General features: G+C 40.1%; 1 protein-coding gene across 1 annotated transcript in view; it reads right to left on the bottom strand.

Moving 5' to 3' along the window:
- The window catches only part of LOC119060504 (uncharacterized), a 47,700-nt gene extending 20,636 nt beyond the window's left edge, over nt 1–27,064 (bottom strand). The window contains exon 1 of the mRNA XM_053662104.1: nt 27,024–27,064. The gene's annotated coding sequence lies outside the window, so the exon portion shown is untranslated. The remainder of the gene's footprint in view (nt 1–27,023) is intronic.
- Between the last annotated feature and the right edge of the window lie 9 nt (nt 27,065–27,073).

Raw genomic sequence — 27,073 nt, 5'->3', positions numbered from 1 at the left:
GAGTCAAGGAGCAAGAATTCAAAGAAATGAGGAGAGTCTTAGGAACCTCCAGGACATCTTTAAATGCTCCAATATCCGAATTATAGGGGTACCAGAAGGGGGAAAGACACAACCACCAGTGGAAAAATTATCTGAACAAATAATAAAAGAAAATTTCCCCAATCTGGCAAAGGAAATAGACTTCCAAGAAATCCAAGAAGCTCAGAGAGTACCAAAAAAGTTGGACTCAAGAAGAAACACACCAAGGCATATTATAATTACATTAGCCAAAATTAAAATGAAGGAGAGAATCCTAGAAGCAGCAAGAGCTAAGGGGACAATCACCTACAAAGGAGTCCCCATCAGACTGTCAGCAGATTTCTCCAAAGAGACCTTACAGGCAAGAAGGGGCTGGAAAGAAATATTCCAAGTCATGAAATCTAAAGACCTACAACCAAGATTGCTCTATCCAGCAAAACTTTCATTTAGAATGGAAGGACAGATAAGGTGCTTCTCAGATAAGATCAAATTCAAGGAGTTCATCATCACCAAGCCCTTATTATATGAAATGTTAAAGGGACTTATCTAAGAAAAAGAAGTTAAAGAAACATGAACAGTGAAAGAACAACAAGCTCACAGTTATTAACAACCACACCTAAAACAAAAGCAAACTAAAAGGACAGCTAGATCAGGAGTGGAAACATAGAAATGAAGATCTCAAGGAGGGTTAGCAACAGGGGAGTGGGAGGAGGAGATGGGTGGAGGAGGTACAGAAAATAAATAGCATAGACAGTAGATAGAAAATAGATGGGGGGGGCAAGAATAGCATGGGAAATATAGAACCTAAAGGACTTGGGACACATGGACATAAACTAAAGGGGGGTAATGGTGGGGATGGGGGGCAGGGTGGAGGGGAATGAAGGGGGGAATAAAACAACTGTAACAGCATAATCAATTTTAAAAAATAAATTAAAAAAAAAAAAAAGAAAACCTTTCAGTTCCCCAAAAGCGTAATGAGATACCACTTCACACCCACTAGGATGGCTATAATAAAAAATAAAATGTACAATAACAAGTATTGACAAGGATATGAGGAAACTTCATGCACTGCTGGTAGAAATGTAAAATGGTACACTCATTACTGAAAACAGTCTGGTAGTAGATATACTGTGCCTCCCACACAACCAAAAGAAGGACAACAAATTGAAAAACAAAAACCAACCAGAAGTGCCAGAAAATCAAACTGTACGGAAGTCTGACAACCATGGAATTAAAGAAGAAACATTCATCCAGACCGGTAGGTGGGGTGGACACAGGTAGGTGGGGCAGAGAGGATTTGTGGCAAGGCTGGGGCTGGAGGACTGGGGCAGGCAAGGCGGCAGCTTGCGGACTAGGACCAGGCGGTCCCTATTTGCTTGCAAATAAACCAGGAGGAACAACAGGGGAGTGAGACAGACTGCGAAATCCAGGGTTCCAGCACAGAGAATTAAAGCCTCAAAACCTCTTACTGAAAAAACGTGTTGATATTGTGGCAGTGGAAGAAACTCCCAGCATCACAGGAGAGTTTGTTGGAGAGACCCATGGAGTCCTAGAATGTACACAAAACTGCCCACCTGGGAATCAGCCCCAGAAGGGCCCAATTTGCTCGTGGGAATCAGGGGAAGTGATTGAAAGTCAGCAGAGAGCAGAGCAAGTGGCATTGTTCCCTCTTGGACCCCTCCCCCACGTACGGCCCCATAACACCCAGACATGGGTTTCCTGGCCCTGGTGAATATCTAAGGCTATGCCCCTTAGTACATAACAGGTGGGCAGAGGAAAAATAAATATGACTCAAATGAAAGAGCAGATCAAAGCTCTAGAAAAAATGCAAATAAGTGATGAAGAGATAACCAACCTATCAGATGAACAGTTCAAAACACTGGTAATCAGGATGCTCACGGATGATTGAGTATGCTGGAAAAATAGAGGAAAAAATGAAGGCTATGCAGAGTGAAATAAAGGAAAATATATCGGGAATCAACAGTGAAGGGAAGGAAACTGGGATTCAAATAAACAATGTGGAGCAGAAAGAAGAAATAAGCATTCAACCAGAACAGAATGAAGAAACAAGAACTCAGAAAAATGAGAGGTTTAGGAACCCCTGGAACAACTTTAAATATTGCAACATCCAAATCATAGGGGTGCAGCAGCAGAAGAAGAGGAGAGCAAGAAATTGAAAACTTACTTGAAATAATAATGAAAGAAAACTTCCCCAATCTGGCAAAGGAAAGACATACAAGTCCAGGAAGCTCACAGTCCCAAAGAAGTTGGACCCAAAGAGGAGTACACCAAGGTACATCATAATTAAATTACCCAAGATGAAAGATAAGGAGAGAATCTTAAAAGCAGCAAGAGAAAAGGAGACAGTTACCTACAAAGGAGCGCCCATAATACATACTACCAGCTGATTTCTCAAAAGAAACCTTTCAGGCAAGAAGGGACTGGAAGGAACCATTCGAAGTCATGAAAGGCAAGGATCTATGTTCAAGATTGCTCTATCCAGTGAAGCTATCAGTTAGAATGCAAGGGCAGATAAAAGTGCTTCCCAAATAAGGTTAAGTTAAAGGAGTTCATCATCACCAAGCCCTTACTATACGAAAAGTTAAAGGGACTTATCCAAGGAAAAGAAGAAGGGCAAAAACTGAACAGTAAAATGACAACAAACTGCCAACTATCAACAACCTAAACGTAAAAAACCAAAATGAACTAAGCAAACAACTAGAACAGGAACAGAATCACAGAAATGGAGATCACATGGAGGGTTATCGGTGGGAAGGGGGAGGGGAGAGAATGGGGGGAAAAGGCACAGGAAATAAGAAACGTAAATAGTAGGTACAAAATGGACATAGGGAAGTTAAGAATAGTATGGGAAATGGAGAAGACAAAGAACTTATAAGTACAGCCCATGGACATGAACTAAGGGCAGGGAATATAGTTGGAAGGAGGGATGCAGGGCAGAGGGGAATAAAGGGGGGAAAAATGGGACGAGTGTAATAGCATAATCAATAAAATACATTTTAAAAAAGAAAAGAAAAAAACAGTCTGATAATAAAATATAAATTCAAAAAGATATTTGCATTACTATGTTCATTGCAGCATTATTTACAATAGTCAAGGTATAGGAGCAACCTAAGCGTGCATTTATGGGTGATTGGATAGAGAAGATGTGGTGCATATATAATGGAATATTACCTGGCCATAAAAAAGAATGAAATCTTACAATCCGCAACGACATGGATGCCCCTAGAAGTATTATGCTAAGTGAAATAAGTCAGACAGAGAAAGACAAATACCATATGATTTCACTTACATGTGGAATCTAAAAATCAAAGTAAATAAAACAAAAAGAAACTCATAGATACAGAGAACAAACTGATGGTTGCCAGATGGGAGGGGGCTGGGGGGACTGGGTGAAAAAGGTGAAGAGACTAATACATGTAGGCAGTTACAAAATAGTCACAGGGATGTAAAGCACAGCATAGGGAACACGGTCAGTAATATTGTAATAAACATGTATGATGCCAGGTGGGTACTAGACTTATAGGAGGGATCACTTCATAAGTTATATAAATGTTTATCCACTATGCTGTATACCTGAAACTAATATGATCTTGACTGTCAACTGTAATTTAAAATTTTTAATCAAGAAGAAGAGTGGTAGTTCTTCAAAAAATTAAACATAAAGTTGTTATATGATTCAGCAATTGTATTCCTAGATATACGCCTGAGAGAAATGAAAACGTATTCATACCAAAATTTATACAGGAAAATTCATAGCATTATTCATCATAGCCAGCAAGTAGAAGTAACCCAAATGTCTTCTAACTGATGAATGGAAAATGTTTTCTAGATAGTGGTGGCAGTTGTACCCTTGTAATTACTAAAACCCACAGAAGTGTATACTTTAAATGATACATTTTATGGACTGTAAATTATCATAATTTTTAAAGGAGTATCCAAAACCTCACTCATACCAACTAGAGATGTCAACTTCCAGAGACCAGGTCTGTGAAACTCTGAATGCCTTACAAAGTAGCTGTCTCCTGTCCCACCTGCTGCTGCCCTTCGGACCCAAATATCGTCACAGATCTCTTGGTTCCAGCCTCAGAGTGACTTTGTGCCAGTGTTCCGTTCAGAGCCTCAAGACCTGTCGATTCCATTCATGTCTTTGTTATGTCAGTCATCCTCAGTCTCTGCGGATATATTCTCACTAGTGCTTTTGGTGAGAGGTTTCCTTCTCAGATACTGGAGCATCAACGACTAGATGGTGATGCTTGCACAGCATCGTGAATGCACAAAATGCTAAAAAAAATGGCACGATTTATAACGTAAACAATAACTTTCAATACTGCAAATGAAGCCTGCTGTGAAGAAAAAGAAAATATGAAAAGAAAAGAACAGGGCACAGAGGCGAGGTAAAACAACTTCTGGTGGGAGTTGGAGAGCCGGTTGAATAAAAATCAGCTCTAGAACGGACTTGAGTGTATTTTCCAGAGGCAGCTCTTCCTCCTTGGCAGGAACAAGGGCAGGATCAAGGGAGGAGTCTTCAGATGAGCGTGGTAGGACCTCAGTCTGGTCAGGAGAGGAAGTTCAGGCTGAACCCGACTCCAGAGCTATGGCAGGGGTGTCTGCTGGAAGTGGGACTACAAGCAAAGGTGGGCACCTCTCCAGGACTGAAATGGCCTCCCGATCTGTCCCGGCATTCAGCTGAGATGTGCTGCATAAGATGTTGAAGCAAGAGCTGGCCCAGCTTCCTGGGCTCCTGTTAAAGTTGTGAAATGAAAATGATAAAACATGTGCCTGCATCCCCAATGGTTGCCTAAAAGACAAAATGAAGCCAGAGCCTTCCAGAGAAGCCTAGGATGCCCTCCCGACAGACCAGGGATTTGCTGGTCTGAGGCCTGTCTTTGCTCCTGCCCAGCTTCTGTGTATCTGGCACCTACTTTCCTGATAAGCTCTCCAGCAAGTCCTCCACCATCCCACTACAACCTACCCCTACTTCTAACCCTTTGGCCCTGAATCCTTAATCTGTTTGTCATTAGGTCTGGTTTCTTTAGGGTTGGCACAGAGCTATGTGTTGGCTGGAGAAATCCTCCTCTTCCTGGAGGCTTCAAGGGTGGTGTCTTTTTCTGGGCTGGCAAGGGACATGCTTCCCCAGACAACTCACTATCAACAGTGACATCTGGCTTGTTGTTGCCTTTGGTCACTTGGCCAACCTGCCCCCCACTGCTGGTGATGGGTTGGGATCTTCACTGATCAGCTGTTCCATCCAGCCAGGTGCTGGAGTTGGGAGAGGAGAAAATATCACCTGCGTGCCTATATTTCCAATGGCCCAGCACAGACAGAACACAGCCAGAGCCTTCCAGGGACGCTGCAGCTAATGTCCCACCCAAGGATGCCCTTTCTATGGAGAGTCCAGCAGATGGCTGGTTTGAGGGAGGTCTTGCTTCTTGGTAGCCTTTCCTGGTGTTCCAACACCATCTCCTCACCAAAACTCACCTCCAGTTCACTCTCATCTCATGATTTCCGTGTGTTATTTTAATGCAGTACAACAATATTTCTACGTGTGAAGAAGTCACTCTGTGGTTACTTAAATTAAAATTACTTTATTTTAAATTATGAAATACAAGCTCATTAAATAAAATATCAATGAAACAAAAAAAGAAAGCAAATATTTATATTTCTACCATTGGGAGATAATTACAGTTCACATTCTGATGTTCTTTTTGTTTTGTATAAATAAACACATTTTATGAATCTGAGTTGTAATTAAGCTGTATACACAGTTTTGTGTCTTGCTCTTTTTTGCTTACTAGTCATGTAACTATTTTAAGGGCTATGTTTAACTGTGTTTTATAATGTGTTTAATGGTGCTTTATAATATGTTTAACTGTGTTTTACAAGGGATCCTGTTAACTGCGTGTTTAGCAGGAAGTAAGTTAAGTCACAGACATTACCAGACATTACCCTGGATGCCTGCAGCAGTGAAGAGACTGAAAGCATAGTGCTGTCAGAAGTTAGTGATGCATCATGAAAGGAGGGGGGAGCTGTGAGCTGTGCATAAATCCAACATGCTTCCCAGGGAAACTCCTTAGATTACATTTAGAAAAGCAGTTTCGTGTGCTGCTTCAAACTTGCTTTGTATAAACAAGCTACAAGATAGAAAAAAGTGTTCCCTATATATGCAAAAAAGCAGCAGAGGAACCAGCTTAGGAGGAAGTCCTTTGAGTTGACTGGGAGGCCTCCTGTGTGTGTGTGCATGTGGTTTATGGTCCATCTTACTGGGATTTGCCTGTCATTTATGAACCATTATCAGTGAAATTCTGTTCAAAATCTGTTAGCTGCTCTGAACAACGACTCACTTGTCAAGTAAATAATTCCATTAAGGATGTGAGATCCAATACAGAATGTGTTAACCCCACCTACCCTCCTTCAGGCAACAGCCCCTGGCCACCTCCTTTTTCAGAGTCTTACTCCCATTCTGGACAGGAGGTTATTTTTCTGTTTTTTTAGGGCTGCTCATTCAAGTAATCCCACTTCATCCACTGAGCTCTCTGGGGATAATAAAGGAACTAAAGGGCTGCCTTAAAAATCTCAAGACCCTTCCACTGCAATTCATCTTTTTTTATCTGCAGTGATATGTAGCGTAGACTCACTGAACCATTCTCTCCTCCTGGATACTGACCTTTCCAGGCCTTCAGAGTAAATTCCTTTTCCTTTCTCTGTAGTGGTTATTTTGAATGTCTAAATGGCTGTCCATTTTCCTTGAACAACACTTTTCAGCAGACAAATCCATCTCTTATTTTATAGAGAAGTAGATGAAGGGGTCCTCAAAGTGTTCCTGTATGTGGAGTTAAACAGTGGAATAACTAACTCTAAGCCTTAGGCCCTTGGGAAGTTGGCTTAAGAACTCTGTGAATGATATAATAGGCTCTAAAGATTTAACTTTACAAGAAACATATCTGGTATTAATACTTACGTGAATCTGTCATCAATTATATGTTTTCTCGTTTGCATAATGGTGATAATATTTATCTTTTAACACTGTGGGGAAGAATAAATTAGTTAATGCATACAAGCTTCATTACAAAGCCTAGTACATATTAAACGCTCACAAATCGTAGCTGGAAAAGATCCATTAAATACATGAAAAAGAACAGTGTTTCCTGGAGTTTTGGATTAGTTGACTGGAGACAACACTTTAAGACAGACTTGAGTTTTCTAGGTATTTGGTAACATGATGTTCTCAAGAAGTGATCTTAGATATAATTGCCTGATTAAAATACAGACATTTGAACTCCAAAATTTATGTCACTTTATAGATTTCCCCCCATGCTTCATTTATAAGCATGCAATCATTGCAGTGTAGATGACATATATCTGTTCATTTTTAGCAGCACCCACAACATTATTGAAAAAGGAACATTCTTTTCTTACTGTGCAATGAGTAATTAGTGGGTAATGCTGGAGAAGCACACAAGTGATTGTACTCTTTGAGACATTTTACCAAATTCTTTCATCTGTGCTTGACCTTCACATACACAGGCCAAAATTGCACAGCTCTTTCGATTTCACTCTATGGAACTCTTCACCCACAGGTGTGAGCTGAGTCTTCATTGCCGCCTGACAAATGTTGAACTTGTGGGTTTGAAATTGTCACATCAAGCAGAAAAACATTGTTTAAAGTAGTTAATACCTACTGACATATGCAAGCACTCACTGTGTCATATTTGACACCAGGGTCTAGTAAATAATTCCAAAGTGTATTTTATGATTGCAGTGGGATACTGTGGAAACTGAAGTGTGTGTAGTGCTGGTGGGGAGAGGAGTGAGGAGGCGGGATAATGGAAGGGAGAGTTCAAAACCACTGAGAACAGCACTTTGTGGGTGGACAGAGGGAGGGATAACAGCTGAGTTTAAGTTGAGTCAGTGTGGGTTTTGTGATCACACAATTTAGAACCTGCAATCTGGTTATGTGGTCCTGGGGAAACTGTTTGACCTCAGGGTCTCAGTGTCTGGGTTTACAAGCAGAATTTTCATGTTCTGAATATCAAATGAGCAGACCATGTCGATAATAATAACTATAGCTTACTGAGTGTATCATATACCCAGTTTTATACTAGATATTCAGACACATTTTGAAAGATATTTTAAAGTACATAAAACACAGAAAGTTTATGCTCTGTCTTTTCTAATTTCCTCTGTATGCTTTATAATAGGATATGATCTAAGAAAGGAATACGATGCAAAAAATACATTGCCTAAAATCTTATTATAAGATAGAACCTGTATTTCTATTAAATTATTTTAAAAAGTGATGGTTTTTTAACCAGAGGCCAAAGGTAGTGGAGTGGAAAGAGCAGAGGTTTTGGAGCCAGAATCCTGGCCCTGTTTCTGAAAGGCTGCAGTGCAGTTGCGAGCATTCCTACCACCAGCCCTGCCCCACCTTGAACCCAGCCATGCCTACCACTGGGATTCTTGTATGAAGGGGGTTTTCAGGGAGTCTGCTGGCCAAGCTTGTTAAGAAGAGCTCTGGGAAGTGTCAAGTCAACAGGCCTGGCTCTGTGTGAAAGCTTTAGTATCTGAAGGGTGGATACTAAAGGACACTTGGCAATATCTGGGTCTTAGGGAGGGGAGGTCTATGGATAAAAGTTGAAAGAACTAATTTCGTGAAGAACCTTGTAAGGTGTTGGTGATGCAAAGTAACCCCTTTGTATTCCTCTAAGAGATTTTATACAAAAAGGAGAGGGAGGCCATCCTCTCCCACTTCCCAGGGGAATGCACAGCTTTGGCTGCTGAGAAATCCCAGCCGTGGTGAGTGGTCCTTGTAATGGTACTCAGGATGCAAAGCAGGGGAGAAGTTCAAAACAAGGTAGATGCCGTGTGCTAATTCACTGCGCTCCCTACAAACATATAAGTGTTACTGAGGGTGCATGGAAATGGCTGAGAGGTCTGGCACAGAACTGAGGGTTTACCTCCCAGCTGAGGTCAAGAGCAAAGAAAACCAAAGTTAAAACTGGTGGACAGTGCTTTTTTGCATTTCTCAAAATAAATATTCTTGCTGTATTAATAGGGACATGGAGCATATTGTGAAAAATAAATGTATTATAACCCTTTTTTCCCCTCATGGTTTTCTATATTGAGTCAGTGTCCCTGCCAAACTTGCTTATATATGATGATCATCACTATTAAAATACTTACTTATCCACACATTAATTCATACTTCTGAAAATTTGGACTGTAGGTAAGTTGGAGTTTGCTGTGCATGGAACACAGTTTTTAAAAAAATTTACATGCATTCAAATATAAGTGGGGTGCATTTATGCTGTAAGCATGGACTGAAGGAGAGATCACTGCAGTGATTTTTAGTCAGTGCACCACGCACGTGGTCAGGCCCACATTTTCTGAGGCAAGCCCTCGGAAATGTTACAGACATAACAAGCACATAATCTCCATGCATGTAAATTTACTACTACTTTTAAAATTACATAAAGCTTGAGATAATTAAAACAAGTTTATTCAGTCTCCTGACTTGTTAATGGTTTTTGGTCATAATGTGCTGAACAACATCACTGAGCCTGAGAAGGTTGTTGATATTGGAGAAGGGGGTCTTACACTCAGAAAGTTTAAAAACTTGTGATATCGTTGGGAGTTGTACATCTCAGCTGTCGACATGACAAATAATAAAATGTCAAAGTATCTTTCCTTACTGAATTAGAGAAGTCTTAATCTCTCTCCGTATATATGATTATAGTTTTATGTTTCATATACGCAAAGTATTGTTTATAAAACTATCCCACATATTTAATTTGACAAGTCTTTTAAAGAGTAACTAAATTTTAAAGATACTAAGAAATATGAGACATTTCCTTGTCCTCAAGGTGTTTATGACACTCTATAAGACAAACTGTGTCTGACTAAGGACTACGTGAAAGGTGGTAAGTGTGGCAGAAGAGTCCAGGGGGACAGAGTGGTTCCAGAGTCCACGTGTGAAGAGAGCCTCGCAAGTCAGCAGTGAGGACAGAGAGGGTGAATGCTGCCTGCGCTTCGTTTCTGAAGTCTTCGGGACCATTCAGAAAGTGACAAGCTCTCTAATGTGACTCAGGAATAGGGCTAAGTATGGGACAATAAAAGAGCATGAGCACTCAATTACCAACAAAGATGCAAAAGACATTCAATAAAGGAAGAATTGAATTATTCTAGCCCCAACAAACGGGGCTAGAATAATTGGCATCCATAAACCAAAAAACATAAACCCCAACCTAAACCTCACACTTCATTTTAAAAACTCAAAGTGAATAATGTACTTAATATAAAATGTAAAACTAAAAAGCATTAGGGAGACTTCCGCCAAGATGAAGGTATAGGTGGAGACGCCGTGCTTCCTCACACAACCAAGTTTAGAGACAACTTAATAATAGCAACAGAAAACATAGCCAGGACACAGAAAATTGAACTTTTCGGAAGTCTGATAACAACAAATTCTTCAGCCTGACCGGTAGTAGGGGCGAAACCAGCAGCTGGCGGAGCGGGTTAGCACAGGAAAACTCAGTTAGACGGACTCAGGCATGCGGAATCCAGGCGCAGGGTTGGACCTGGTGGGCAACTCAGCAAGCAATCTCGGGGAAACAGCGAGGGAGCAGGTCTGCGGGTTGACTGTGGTCACGCATTCGTGCGTGATAGACAAGCGACGGAGTGGGCGATTGGACGAGAGCCAGCAGCCCCAGCGGCAAGTGGAGGCGGAGGGCGCCGCCATTTCCCCGCTCTAACCCCGCCTCCACATACAGCGTCATAATCCAGTGACCTAAGTGGCCTTGCCCCGGTGAACCACCTGAGGCTCTGCTCTTCAACCAGCTGCGTGAAACTGCAGAGGGGGCCGCCATTTCCCTGCTCTGACCCCGCCCCCACATACAGCGTCACAACCCAGCGACCTGGGAGTCCAAGGCTCCGCTCCCCGTACTTAATGGGTGCGAACAGACCAAAAATGGCTCAAGAAGATCTCTAAGCCCCAGAGCCTATAGATCTAAGTGATGAAGAAATAGCAAAACTCTCAGACCCACAGTTTAAAACACTGGTGACCAGGATCCTCACAGAACTGGTTGATTATAGCCACAAATTAGACAAACATATGAAGGCGAAACTAATTGAAAGGAATGGAATTGCACAGGAAACCAATAGCAATGAAAAGGAAACTGGGACTCAAATCAATGGAGTGGACCAGAAGAAAGCAAATAATGGCCAAACAGAAAAGAGTCAAGAAGCAAGAATTCAAAAAAATGAGGAGAGTCTTAGGAACCTCCAGGACATCTTTAAATGCTCCAACATCCGAATTATAGGGGTACCAGAAGGGGGAAAGGCACAGCCACCAGTGGAAAACTTATTTGGACAAATAATAAAGGAGAATTTCCCCAATCTGGCAAAGGAAATAGACTCCCAGGAAATCCAGGAAGCTCAGAGATTCCCAAAGAAGTTGGACCCAAGAAGAAACACACCAAGGCACATCATCATTACATTAGCCAAGATTAAAATGAAGGAGAGAATCCTAGAAGCAGCAAGAGATAAGGGGACAGTCACCTACAAAGGAGTCCCCATCAGACTGTCAGCAGATTTCTCAAAAGAGACCTTCCAGGCAAGAAGGGGCTGGAAAGAGGTATTTCAAGTCATGAAATCCAAAGACCTACAACCAAGATTGCTCTATCCAGCAAAACTTTCATTTAGAATGGAAGGACAGATAAAGTGCTTCTCAGATAAGGTCAAGTTCAAGGAGTTCATCATCACTAAGCCCTTATTATATGAAATGTTAAAGAAGATAAAAAGATGATAAAGAATATAAGAAAAAGAAGATAAAAAAGATGAACAGTGAAAGGACAGCAAACTCACAGTTATTAACAACCACACCTAAAACAAAAGCAAACTAAGAGGACAGCTAGATCAGGAGCAGAACCATAGAAATGAAGATCATATGGAGGGTTAGCAACAGGGGAGTGGGAGGAGGAGAAGGGGGCAGAAGGTACAGAGGATAAGTAGCATAGATGGTAGGTAGAAAATAGATAGGGGGAGGGCAAGAATAGTATGGGAAATATAGAATCTAAAGAACTTGAGACACGTGGTCATAAACTAAAGGGGGGAATGGTGGGGGAGGGGTGTACAGGGTGGAGGGAAATGAAGGAGGGAATAGAACAACTGTAATGACATAATTAATAAAATATATTTAAAAAATAAAAATAAAAAGCATTAGGAAAACATATAGGAGAAAATCTGTAGGACTTAGTACTAGGTGGGGAATTCTCAGACTTGATAGCAAATGCATGATTTATTAAAAAATTGATAAATTGGACCTTCAAAATAAAAACTTTTACTCTGTGCAAGACCCTGAGAAAAGAATGAGAAGACCAGCTACAGAATGGGGGAAAATATCTGCAAACCAAATATCTGATGAAGAACTAGTATCTGGAATATATAAAGAACTCTCAAAACTTAACGATAAAATGCAAATTATCCAATGAAAAATGAGCAAAGGGTTTTCGCCAAAGAGGATATACAGATGGTAAATAAGCACATTTTTTACCATCTTTTTAATGTGGAAAAGAAGTTCAACATTATTTATATATGTAAATGAAAATTAAAACCATAGTGAGATATCACTCTATAACTACTAAGCTTAAATAAAAAATAGTGATAGCACCAGATCCTGGCAAAGATGAAGTTTCTGCTGGATCACTCACACACTGCTGGTGGGAGTGCAAACTGGTACAGAAAACAAGTATGGCAGTTTCTTATAAAACTAAATAAGCCATTACTATATACGCTAGTAACTACACTTTGAACACTTAAGCTAGAGCAATTACAATTTATACTCACACAAAAACCTATACATTAATATTTACAGAAATTTTGTTTGTAATAATCCAGAGCCAGAGATAGCCCAGATGTCCCTCCATGTGTGGACAGTTAAAAAGCTGTGCATGACTACCACGCACCATTGAAAGGGAATAAACTGTTGACATATGCGCCTACTAGGAGGCATCTCTAGGGAATAACAGTGAGCAAAAAAAAACCCCAATCTCAAAATGTTCCAAACTGAATGATTCCATTTATGCAATATAAATGACAAAAATATAGAGATGGAGAACAGATTAGTAGTTGCCAGTAGCTCTCGAGTTTGTGTTGGAGGGAGAGAAGTGTCTTGGGCCATAATACCATGTAATATATTTGGGTGGCCCCAGAAATTTTTGTGATGAGACTGTTCTGCACCTTGACTGTGCTGGTGTCACACAAATCTGTACACGTGATGAAAATGCATAGAACTAAATGCACACATAAACACATACACAAGAGCACACGTAAAAATGGTTAAATCTAAATAAGGTCAATGGATTGCATTAACATCAACTTTCTGATTGTGATTCTGTACTATGGTCATGAAAGATGTTGCCATTTGGGGGAAAATGGTTAAAGGGTATCTGAATCCTTTCTGTATTTTGTCTTCCAACTGCATGTGAATCTATAATTATTGCAATACAACTTTATTTTTTTAAAAAGTTTATGCTCCAAAAGAAAATTTAGGAAAATTACTAAGTCAAGTTTTAAGGTCTATGAATGTCATGTTTAGGGTTTTCGACATTATATATACAGTAGGCAGTGAGGGACCTTTAAAAAATTTAAACAGGACATTAATAAATAAGACTAGGTTTTGAAAGACATTTTAGGTAGAAATATGAAAGATCTAATTAAAAAACACAAGACAGGAGTCAGATTGAAGGCCATCACAGTAGCCAAAGACATGAGAACTTCAAACGAAGAAAGATAATGGAACCAAGAGGAGGCGACTGGTTTAAGAGGCAGGAATCCACACAAGTAGAACTGACCCAAATTGGTGACTTATTGGACACGTGAGTGAGAGACGGAGACAGCATTAGAAGTTATCATTTCAGATGGTAAACAGAGGAGGAAAGCCAGGTTTGAAAGAGGCCAGGAGACATCCAATGAGCTCTTCTGTGATCAGGTGGAAGTGCAGGTCAGAAAGTTAGGAGAGAAGCCAGGGCTTGAGGAAGAGATTCAGACACAAACTAAATATAGGTGACAAATGAAAATATGTGGAACACAAGATAATCTGAGAGAATAAATATCAAGTAGAGATAATGGTAGACAGATGATGAGACTCCAACAAACAACAGTATTTTAAGAGGAAGAATGTAAATGAAGAAAAATGAGAATGTGGTTAGAGAAGATAAAAGGGAATTAAGAAAAGGCTGAACTCCAGAAACAAAAGGGAGGTGGCAAAAAAAAGGGCAAAGTCAACAGTATTGCTGTGTAACTTCAGGAGAGCAGAGCCTGAGGGCTCACTGGACTCAGCAATTCATCTGCACATGCTACTTGAATAAAGCTCCATCAGCTGAAGTCAGAATCCACACTGCAAAGGATTGAAGGGTGAAGAGGAGATGAAGTGCAGGAAATGTTAATTCTGTAAAAGTTTGGAGATGACAAGGAGGGAAAGAAAAATTGGATGCTTTAGAAACATTGAGTTTGAAACATTGAGTTTAGGAACATTGAGGAGTTTGTTGTGTTTGTTTGTTTGTTTGTTTTTTAAGATTTCTGGGTCAAGGATTCATGGATGAAATAGCCTTGAGAAGACCAAGTAATCAATAGAGCAAGGTACAGAGAGATGGGAAAGAATGGAATCAAGAGACTAAATGTAGGATTTGCCTTAGAAAGAACTAAGGGTTTAGATGTTCAAATTGTATGATACAGATGAAATAGCTATATCTAGTATAAATCAACTGCAACTTAATTTGTATTTTGACTTATTTTTTTAGGTTTTTCAAATGTGATTTTGTGAAATGTATTTTTATATGTAGGTTAGACTATGATAAGATTATCTGGCAAGGAAAACAAACTGAAGGAAAGGTTAGAGAAAATAGGATGAAGTCAGTTATAATATTAATATGTGAAATAAATGCTGTACAGTCCAAGGCTCTTAATAGAGGCTAGCCACAGTTTGAAAATTGGTTCATAAACACTTTGCAAGCAGCATCCGTATTTTCCAGTTCCCATGGCATCTAGAACAGTGATTGGCATACAATGGCTATTTTTGGGAAACGTCTACCACTTACAGAATAACACCACCAATTACTGCAAATTTTCCATATTTCGTTGTTAGGCTGAAAAATGGTAAGAAAAATACAAAACTACTGAACAAGAGATGAATCACACTCATTGTAAGTGGGGTCGGTACATTTTGAAACAGATTTTGTTTTCCTCCTACGGACCTCACTGGGATGTGGTAAAAGATAAAACTGAATATGCACACTGGGCATGGAGCCATCTGGGAGATGCTGTAAAAGAAAAGGATCATAGATGTTCATGCATGTTGCTATCAAAGAAAACAAATGCATAGCTACTGAATATCTAGACCAAAGGCAGGATCAAGATTTATTACCACCATTCTTTATTACTTTATTACCATCATAATATAAGAAAACAATAAAAAAGAAACACGTTGTTGCTCAGAAATAATTTTAGAGTTTAAAAGAATAAAATAGAATAAAAGAATTTTGCAGTTTAAAAGAATAAAATTGTGCCAGAGCTCTGGCTGGTGTGGTTCAGTGAACTGAGTGCCAAGCCTGTGAACCAAAAGGTCTCCCATTTGATTCCCAGTCATGGCATATTCCTGGGTTCCAGCCTGGATTCCAGGCTGGATTCCCAGTTAGGGGCATAAGAGAAGCAACCGAAGGATCTATCTCTTGCAAATCCATGCACATCCATGTGTCTCTCTCTCACTTTTTCTCCCTCTCTTGCCCTTTTGCTAAAATAAACAAATGGAATCATTAAAAAATTATTGTCAGAGAACTGTATTTAAAAGCCCATTAAATATAACTAACTTTTTAATGGTAAAAACTAAATTTGCATTTTTGGCAGAAATGGTCAAGAGCAGATATAATAATTAAGTGCTTCTGGATACTGTATACCATTTAAAAATAAAAAACTTAAATTTAACACACAAAATAAGAATGTACCATTCAATAACATGCATATGTACATTCTGTAATACAACATTTTAAACCAGAATTTAATTAAAATGCCTATTACACCTATAAGTTGCTTTTCCCAAAGCAGCTGTCTTATCAATACTACTTTTTTTTTCTATTTTTACTGGCACCATATTCTGTTCCTTCAAGATATCAGCTAATTTGTTAAAGAAATCACTAGCTGGCTCTCCATCAATACTTCTCATCTCACCCTTTGCTGTTATGTTTATGTGAATTAAATTTTACTTTAAGATGATTATATAGCCCCTACTTGCCCAAATGTCTCACCCTAGGATAGGATTTTTTACTCTTATTGCTTTTAGACCTTTACAAAGTCTTAACACTTTGACCTAGAGAATCATAAGGCTTGGGGATACAGAGTTAACATTCTAAGCAATGAGAAGTTCCCTGTGTCACTCAGAGAACTTTATTATTCATGGTGGATTGAAATCAAGCAACACTGCTACTTTCTTCCTGAGCTCTGGCTAATGTTTTTACTGTGCTCAGAAGATAGTGTGAGGTCCTGTAAACTTTATTTTGTTGCTTATACCAACTTTGAATTATATATTTTCTAGATTTTCTGTTAAAACATTTATCATTTTCTATGTTTTTAAAATAGTTCCATATGTGTTATCTTCCTTATGAGATTAGAAATTCTTTTCGGAAGATGGAGGCATAGGTGGAGATGCCGTGCCTTCTCACACAACCAAGTTTAGAGACAACTAAATATTAGCAACAGAAAACACAGCCAGAACACAGAAAATTGAACTTTTCGGAAGTCTGTTAACAACAAATTCTTCAGCCTGACTGGTAAGGGACGAAACCAGCGGCTGGTGAAGCGGGGTTGCACAGGAATACTCGGTCAGACGAACTCAGGCGCACGGAATCCAGGCACAGGGTTGGACCTAGTGAGCGATCAAGCGAGCAACCACAGGGAAACAGCGAGGGAGCAGGGCTGCAGGTTGACTGTGGTCGTGCTTTCGTGCGCAGATAGACAAGCGAGGGAGTGGGCAATTGGACTGGGACTCGGTCCCCACAGCAAGCAGCAGGGAGGGTGCCGCCATTTCCCTGCTCTGACCCCACCTCCACATACAGCGTCATAACCCAGCGACTCTGAGTGGCCCAGCCCTGGTGAACCACCTGAGGTTCTGCTCCTCACCCAGCAGCACAAAACAGCAGAGGGCGCTGCCATATTCCCCCCTCTGACCACGCCTCCACATACAGCATCACAACCCAGCAACCTGGGAGTCCAAGGCTCCACTCCTCACACTTAAAGGGCGCGAACAGACCAAAAATGGCTCAAGAAGATCTCAAAGCCCCAGAGCCTATAGATCTAAGTGATGAAGAAATAGCAAAACTCTCAGACCCACAGTTTAAAACACTGGTGACCAGGATCCTCACAGAACTGGTTGATTATACCCACAAATTAGACAAATATATGAAGGCAAAACTAATTGAAATGAATGGAATTGCACAGGAAACCAATAGCAATGAAAAGGAAACTGGGACTCAAATCAATGGAGTGGACCAGAAGAAAGCAAATAATGGCCAAACAGAAAAGAGTCAAGAAGCAAGAATTCAAAGAAATGAGGAGAGTCTTAGGAACCTCCAGGACATCTTTAAATGCTCCAACATCCGAATTATAGGGGTACCAGAAGGGGGGAAGGCACAGCCACCAGTGGAAAACTTATTTGGACAAATAATAAAGGAGAATTTCCCCAATCTGGCAAAGGAAATAGACTTCCAGGAAATCCAGGAAGCTCAGAGAGTCCCAAAGAAGTTGGACCCAAGAAGAAACACACCAAGGCACATCATCATTACATTAGCCAAGATTAAAATGAAGGAGAGAATCCTAGAAGCAGCAAGAGATAAGGGGACAGTCACCTACAAAGGAGTCCCCATCAGACTGTCAGCAGATTTCTCCAAAGAGACCTTACAGGCAAGAAGGGGCTGGAAAGAGGTATTTCAAGTCATGAAATCCAAAGACCTACAACCAAGATTGCTCTATCCAGCAAAGCTTTCATTTAGAATGGAAGGACAGATAAAGTGCTTCTCAGATAAGATCAAATTCAAGGAGTTCATCATCACCAAGCCCTTATTATGTGAAATGCTAAAGGGACTTATCTGAGAAAAAGAAGTTAAAAAAACATGAACAGTGAAAGGACAACAAACTCACAGTTATTAACAACCACACCTAAAACAAAAGCAAACTAAAAGGACAGCTAGATCAGGAGTGGAAACATAGAAATGAAGATCTGAAGGAGGGTTAGCAACAGGGGAGTGGGAGGAGGAGAAGGGGGGAGGAGGTACAGAAAATAAGTAGCATAGACAGCAGATAGAAAATAGATGGGGGGCAAGAATAGTATGGGAAATATAGAATCTAAAGAACTTGAGACACATGGTCATAAACTAAAGGGGGGGTAATGGTGGGGATGGGGGGGTAGGGTGGAGGGGAATGAAGGGGGGAATAGAACAACTGTAATGGCATAATCAATAAAAAAATTTTTAAAAAAAGAAATTCTTTTCGATGCCTTCCTCCCCCGTATCTCCTTTGAGCTTTGCTCCATTGTAATTTTAAGCAGTAAGAACCCACTGCAGGGTAAAGTGGATGTATCTTGGATTCTGTTTTAAAAGTCTGTCCTAGGCATTTAGCTTGAACACTTAGCAGTTTGAAGGCATCTCTCTGTTAGAGTTGATCTCATGCACATTGTTGGGTTTTGTGGCTGATCAGCAGTGTTTGTGTGAAGGTCTGCTTATTAGGCCCAGTATCTCGATGTTCTGCTTCTAAAACTTTATCTCATCTGGCAGATCATATTAAACAATTAGATGCTTACTCTCCTTCTGTACCTCTTTCTGGCCCAACAGGAGCTAGACTGAATTTGTAACATAATTATTTGTACTCATTCTCAGAATAAAACCCTTGGTGACATCCTTATTTTCACCTGGGATGTGATCTCTAATTGCTGTCCAGACTACCACATAGAAGTCTGGAGCCTTCCTCCCCTGTGGTAGTCTCCCCCAACTCTCTGGACTTCTGCCACTTAACTCCTTAAAAATCTTGACAGTAAGTACAACAGGATTTTAAAATCTTCTAGAAGCCAATGATGACCGGATAATTTCTTGGAAGCCTAATAAATTGTGGAATGTGATCTAAAGTCATATTTTTGTGCTAAATTCCCATATACTCTCTCATCCTTATACAAGTTTCTTCCCCCACATGCCCTTTTTTGGAATACATAGAAGAAACAGGAATGGATCCACTGAAATGAACTGGAAATGACTTTTTATGGGAACCTTTGGGTGGAGGCAGGGAGATGGTTATTAGTGCAATTCTTCCCTTGAGGTCTATCCAGAAAGTACCCAGCCATGTCCTATGAAAAATAGAGGCGTTTATTGATGAAGATACAAGAAACATTGTACATAGGACAATGATACCTCAGTCTCTTTCAAAGTAGGCACCTTGGGACCTCACACAGTTCTCTCAGTGTCATTGGTAGTAGTTTGAATTAGGTCATTTGCAACTGCAGCATGATGTTCTTTTTGCTCTGGTAGCAGAAGCCATAGAACAAATTTTGCTACAACATCATGCCAAGATCTTGTGTCACAATCTCGGACACAGTAGTTTTTGGAATCCCCAAATCCCCAAAGCTCACTAGAAGCTTCTCACTAGAAGCTGATTGACAACACCGTCAGTTGTTGATCTTTGCTGACTGCAGCCCATTACCATTCAACATTATCAGGTGTTCTGTTTGTTGCAGGCCTTCCAGAATGTGGACCACTTTCAACAGATTCCTGACCATCTTTGAAGCATTTGTGCCACAGTTTTATCTGCACTGCACTCATTGCATTGCCCCTGAAAGCCTTCTGAATCACCTGAATAGTTTCCATAGAGGAATGTTCAAGCTTAATGCAAAATTTGATGCAGATTTGTTGCTCTACTCACTCAGTCATTTTGAATGTGACAGACACACACATGCTCATTCAATGGTGTCTACCACCTCCAGGACTTCCGCCAAGATGGAGGTATAGGTGGATGTGCCGTGCCTTCTCACACAACCAAGTTTAGGGACAACTAAATATTAGCAACACAAAACACAGCCAGAACACGGAAAATTGAACTTTTCGGAAGTCCGTTAACAACAAATTCTGCAGCCTGACCGGTAAGGGGTGAAACCAGTGGCTGGTGGAGCGGGATTGCACAGGAGGACTCGGTCAGACGGGCTCAGGCGTGGAATCCAGAAGCGGAATCCAGGCGCAGGGTTGGACCTAGTGAGCGACCCAGCGAGTGACCAGGCGAGCGACTGCGGAGGAGACAGCGGGGAAGCGGTGCTGCGTGTTGACTGGGGTCGCCTATTTGTGCGCTAGCGGACAGGCGAGGGAGTGGGCGGTTCGACCGGGGCGGTGTCCGCGGGGCACGCGGCAGTAGAGGGCGCCGCCATTTCCCCGCTCTGACCACGCCCCACATACAGCGTCACAACCCAGTGACCTGGGAGTCCAAGGCGCCGCTTCTCACACTTAAAGGGCCAGAACAGACCAAAAATGTCACAAATTCTCAAAATCCCTGAGCCCATAGACCTAAGCGATGAAGAAATAGCAAAACTCTCAGACGCACAGTTTAAAACACTGGTCATCAGGATCCTCACAGAACTGGTTGATTATAGCCACAAATTAGAGAAATATATGAAGGCGAAACTAATTGAAATGAACGGAATTGCACAGGAAACCAATAGCGATGAAAAGGAAACTGGGACTCAAATCAATGGAGTGGACCAGAAGAAAGCAAATAATGGCCAAACAGAAAAGAGTCAAGAAGCAAGAATTCAAAGAAATGAGGAGAGTCTTAGGAACCTCCAGGACATCTTCAAACACTCCAATATCCGAATTATAGGGGTACCAGAAAGGGGAAAGGCACAGCTACCAGTGGAAAACTTATTTGCACAAATAATAAAGGAAAATTTCCCCAATTTGGCAAAGGAAATAGACTTCCAGGAAATCCAGGAAGCTCAGAGAGTACCAAAGAAGTTGGACCCAAGAAGGAACACACCAAGGCACATCATAATTACATTAGCCAAAATTAAAATGAAGGAGAGAATCCTAGAAGCAGCAAGAGCTAAGGGGACAGTCACCTACAAAGGAGTCCCCATCAGACTGTCAGCAGATTTCTCCAAAGAGACCTTACAGGCAAGAAGGGGCTGGAAAGAGGTATTCCAAGTCATGAAATCCAAAGACCTACAACCAAGATTGCTCTATCCAGCAAAGCTTTCATTTAGAATGGAAGGACAGATAAGGTGCTTCTCAGATAAGATCAAATTCAAGGAGTTCATCATCACCAAGCCCTTATTATATGAAATGTTAAAGGGACTTATCTGAGAAAAAGAAGTTAAAGAAACATGAACAGTGAAAGGACAACAAACTCACAGATATTAACAACCACACCTAAAACAAAAGAAACTAAAAGGACAGCTAGATCAGGAGTGGAAACATAGAAATGAAGATCTCAGGGAGGGTTAGCAACAAGGGAGTGGGAGGAGGAGATAGGGGGAGAAGGTACAGAAAATAAGTAGCATAGACAGTAGAAAGAAAATAGATGGGGGGGGGCAAGAATAGCATGGGCAATATAGAATCTAAAGGACTTGAGACACATGGTCATAAACTAAAGGGGGGTAATGGTGGAGATGGGGGGTAGGGTGGAGCGGAATGAAGGGGGGAATAGAACAACTGTAACAGCATAATCAATTAAAAAAATAAAAATTAAAAAAAATAAATTCCTACAGTAAAGTTAAAAAAAAATGGTGTCTACCACCTCCACTGACTAGTACAGCAAAGTTACTGTTCTGGCATGTGATTTCAGTCCAGTGTTTGGCTGCCAGGTTGCAGGGATGTCATGCAAACCGTTCTTGTTATATTAACAATAGTTGGACTTATTTGAGACAGACTATAAGTATATATACACATATATATCCATATATATATATTTCCAGATACAGTCACATTGTGGATTAGGCCTTCCACACATGAATTGGGGAGAGAAAACAATTCAGACTATAACAGACATTACCAAATGTCCCTTGGAGAAGGGGACAGGGAATTGCTCCTGGTTGAGAACCACTGGCATAAAGGGATGAAAGAATGTGAAATGTTTAGGGGAAGTTCTTGCTGAGGAGTAGGTAAATTAAGACCAAATTGTAAAGGGCCTTTTGTGTTACCACAAAAAGTGTGCCTTTTATCGTAAGGATTTTAGGCAATATGTAACAAATGATATTTAAATTTTAATATTTAAGAAAGTGCCTAAAATAGAAGACCACAACAGACATGTCAATAGCATGTCAACACAATGCGTACTATGTAACCATTAAAAGGCAGTAAAGTCTGATGCATGTAGACTTTGTGGATGAACTCAAATGTTTATACAATACAAACAGACGTTCAGGCTAGGGAAAATAAGCCATTTTTGCTTTGTGAAAGATAACTCTAAAGGCAGCCTAGATTCTAGAACAGTGGTTGCCTTCTAGCAAACTGTGTTTCATTTAAAAAGCTAAGTATATTTAAAGAATTATTTCCTACTGTGAGAATATGGTCCTTTCCATTTTTTGAAGTTGATCAGTATTTTAAAATCAGTATTATGAAATGACAGTGAGAGTAGTGGTGTTGGTTTTTTTGTGTCTGGACCAAAAAAAAACCCCAAAACAAAAAACAAACCTTTTTAAAGGCTTATGTCAGTCCTCAAAACCATTTTTAAGACTTTTCTCTATAGTGAAATTTCTATATCTAATGTCCTTAGCAAGTAGGAGAGACTTGCTAAGATGTTATTGTTGATAAAAATATTGATAAGAACTTAGCGGAAGGCTCTTAGGAGGTTAGAGAGGAGAGATTGAGTTGCAGAAACATTTCTAATGTAGAATTAAGAAAACTTACTCATCAACTGAGTATGAAGAGGGAGGAGTTGAGGATGATACCCAGGTTTCTGGCTTGGGTTCTTGGGTGGATAGTGGTACTACTTCGTGAGATAGGAAATAGAAGAGGAGGAGCACGTTTGGAGGAGGTGGAGGGGAAGATAAGCTTTGGGTATTTTGAGTTGAGATGCCTGCAGAGCATCCAAGCAAAGATATCTCCTAGTCAGTTAAAAACATGGATCTGGAGATAGTAAGGATTATTAGGCTTGCTTGGGTGTGGGAGAAGGCTATCAGTGAGGTAGCTCAGGGAGAAAAGGACCAGAAACAGAACACAACACAGGACACTAATATTTTAGGGATTTGTTTGTCTATAATAAATAAGGGTGGGACATTCTGTTAAAGAAACTCAAAGGAATTGTAGAACAAGGAGAAAGTGCTTCAGAGAATGATCAAATGAAAGTGAGAAGAAAAGTTTTACAAAAGTTTGTTCAGCTACATCAACTGTTGAAGAAAGAGTAAATAGTATGAAGTCTCAAACAAGACCATTTTCAGCTGCTAGGAGCCCTATGGTGATGTCAGTGAGAATGATTTTATTAGAGGGCACCAAAAAAAAAAAAAGGATCACAAGATACTGGGATGTACTATCCCAGACACCAGCTCAAGGAGCAAAGGATCCTTTATCTGAAACCCATTTCCTCAATGACTCTTAATATACTCACTTTTGTTCTTCTGGAGAAAACATTTCTTGAAATCAAAAATGGCTCTCTTGCCACATTCTCTTCTGTGATTCTTTCCCTATTTTAGTCATGTGCAAAGATATCCTAAGTCACCTTTATCTTACGATATATTATTATTTCCTTTTGTAACCAGAGAATAGTTAGATAATACAACTTGTTTACCCTCCCCCAAATCTCTATATAGCATCCATGTATTTAGGCTAGACTTTAGGAAAGATATCTATCTATCTATCTATAGATAGATAGATAGATAGATAGATATCTCACACTACCTATACATTTAAAATTAATATGTATAGCATTTTTAACCATAAAGACATAAAAATTTTTGATATTTCCCTTAATGTCAGGCAATCAAGATTTCCTAATTTTTTTCTTGTTAACCCATTGCCAAATGTCACATATGTGTGTGCCTTAAAATATTTAGAACATCATATAATCCACACAAATGGAAAAATTTCAAGACCGTGGCTTACTAACAATAATGTTAGCTAACACAACACTGCTGTGCCAGACACTGTATGGTCATAAGTGCTTTCTCTCCATTTTGAAATTTCATTTCCTCATCATATGATGTGGCACTATTATTATTCTCATTTGACAAATTAGTAAACCTAAATTTGGAGAGATTAAGCGACTTGTCCAAAGCTATACAATCAGCAAAGACTTCAGAGAAAATAAAGCTGGGGGTAATTATGTTGTCCATTTTAGAATCAAAATTTTCTGAGCAAAAATACATTTTTGGACAAAATAATAAACATGTTTTATTACAATGCATTGACTTTATGACAGGAGAGTATCTTTCTAATAAATTTTTTTCTGTCCTGTTACCTAGTTAACATTCTGAGACAAAATGACTTCATGTAATTAGCTACAAAAAATATTCCATCAGCTGCTGGTATTGAGTTAAGTTATTACAGGTTCTTTTAGAGTCTTACTTAGTTCTTCAACATTTCTCATTCTTTTACCCTACTCAATTTTCTCTTGCAGAGAAAACAAAATGATGAAAATAGGAATGTCATGGGCTGCTATTTTAAGTATAGTTAACTTAGTTACCTCCAACTCTTCAGTCTCTGGAAAAAGATCACCCAGAAAATATCCATTACCAAACTGTTAAGATATGTATTGTTTTTTACTACTACCTTAAAGTTTTCTTTTCTTGACTCTTTACAGCAAAGAGAGAGTACAGTACAATCCCTTCGCAGCAAAGAAACAGTATTTTGTTTTATTGCATTTTGGCATCTTACTGCTTTCGCTGAGCAAACTTTATTTTGGCATTGATAATGCTGTTGATCAACTTACACTTCACCTTTGTCAAAAATCATCTCTCAAACCTATAGGTTTCATCCTCGGATCCCGTGTCTCCTAGAGTGGGGTCTAAGGTAGTATTCATTACTCAAGTGGTCCCAGAACTTACAGAGGAACTGAGGAGATTCACAACAAAGCCTCGAAGCATTTTTGTTGTAGTAGATCTTACTTATAAAGATGTTGATAGCTTCTGGCTGTACCTTTGCACAACAACAAAAATGTGCTTTGATTCCTCCTGATGTTGACCAGCTACATCTTGACTTCAATTTGAAGATCTTTTAGACCCTTAAAAAAATCCCTCAGCTTTGTGATAGACTAATGTGGAATAGAAAATAATAATGTAGTGAGAGTGTTAGGAACTCATTTTATTATTTCTTTACATATGTTTCACTGAATGCTAAACTTTCTTGACAGTAGAGATTTGTGGGGTTTTTTTTTCATCTTCTGCCAAGAAAAATTACTTCTAGTCCACTGTCAAATATTTACTGAACTGATTTGAAATTTCAGCTGGGAAGGCAGAATACATAATTATTAATTTCTGGTGCCTGATGACCTGGGTTCTAACTCTGTTTACTTGCTATATGACCTGCTGCAAATGAACAAAACTCTCTAATTTCCTCAACTCAGAAGTGGGTTAAATGAGATAATGATTGTAAAGTAGTTGGCACTTCACAAATGCTATTTATTCACACAATATGTATTTACTAAACTCTTATTACACTCTAATTTAGAGGTAGGTGCTGGTGATAAGAGTATAAAATATTTAGGATTCTTATCTTCATGAAGCTGGGGAGATAGACATAAAACAATCACACAAAGTTAATTACAATTGCCAGGAAGAAGGGGTTAAAAACTTAGAGATTCTAAGAGCAGGGCCTCATTTCAGTTATTCAGGAAGGATTCTCTGTGGGAATGGCAGTTAAGCTGAAACTTGAAGGATGAGAAGATTCTCTATTTCCTAATGCCCCTTAAGGCTCTTTACTCTGACAACTATATAGGAGGGAGGACCCGTCCCAAACTGGAATTTTCTGGAGGGCAGGCCCTTTGTAGTACAGGCTTCCCCTGCTAGGTGTGTTCTAGGAACCTATCCCTATCATTGTACCAGCTGGCATTAGTGTGAGAAGCTGTGTTCCTGAAGCTTCAGTGAGTTTTTTTTGGAAGACTCTTTCAATAGGTTTGCCCATTTCAGGAGGGCTGATTTACCAGCACACCTGCCCACAATGCAGTGTTCAGGAGTTTTTGACCAAAAAAAATGGCATGACACTGTGTCCGATCCTCCCTTTTCACCCGATCTCTGCCCCCAAATCCCCCAGCGACTAGTTTCTCCAGATGAAAAAAAAGTCCTCAAAAGGGAACATTTTGTTGAAGTAGAAGAGGCGAAACAAAAACAGAAGCACTTAAAATTTAGCATTAAAATCAACTGTTTTGGGCAGTGGAAAAGTATCTCAATAGGTATATCGCACCTAGTGGAGAGTACTTTTAAAGGAACTGAATTTAAACATGTAAGAATACACAATTTTTTACAAACAAATTCCCTTTTTTGGATCCTCCCTCTTAGGCCTTGCTAAGGTCATCAACATCTTCCATGTGACTAGACTATATACATCTGACACTTTTCAGTCGTCTTATTTGACCTTTGGTTAAATGCGTTAATCAACGCAGCTGATTACACCGTCTTGAGACACAGTCTCCCCTGTATCTTACTGATCTTCGGTCCCTTTGCAGGTTAGTCTCCGTGACGGCCTCGCCTGAACTGTAATTGTGACTAATAACGCAGTCCTTTCGAGCCATAAAAAACGAGTGTGTACAAGCGAGCACATTTCAGCCCCTTTCCTAGCTTCTGGGACGCTTTATAAAACCTTAAATATAAAACTTTTCGATTGCAACACACACTCCCCTCCCGCGGACTCTGCTTTCCACAGAGGTAGGTATTCAACGCAACCCTAGGAGTGCAGTTTTGGGCCGGGAATGCCCGAGGCACGGAAGGAGGCGGGGGTTGGGTCTCGCAACAGCCACGACAACCAGGCAGACCTCCCTACCCTGCGACTAGCTGCTTAAGCAGCCGTGAGCTGTCCCCGCAATCCAGTCC

This window comes from Artibeus jamaicensis, unplaced genomic scaffold (assembly GCF_021234435.1).
Source record: "Artibeus jamaicensis isolate MK-2021 breed Jamaican fruit bat unplaced genomic scaffold, CSHL_Jam_final contig_233, whole genome shotgun sequence".
In the NCBI taxonomy this organism is placed as follows: Eukaryota; Metazoa; Chordata; class Mammalia; order Chiroptera; family Phyllostomidae; genus Artibeus; species Artibeus jamaicensis.
Note: the sequence above shows the minus strand (reverse complement) of the source record. Positions and strands in the feature narration are given on the sequence as shown.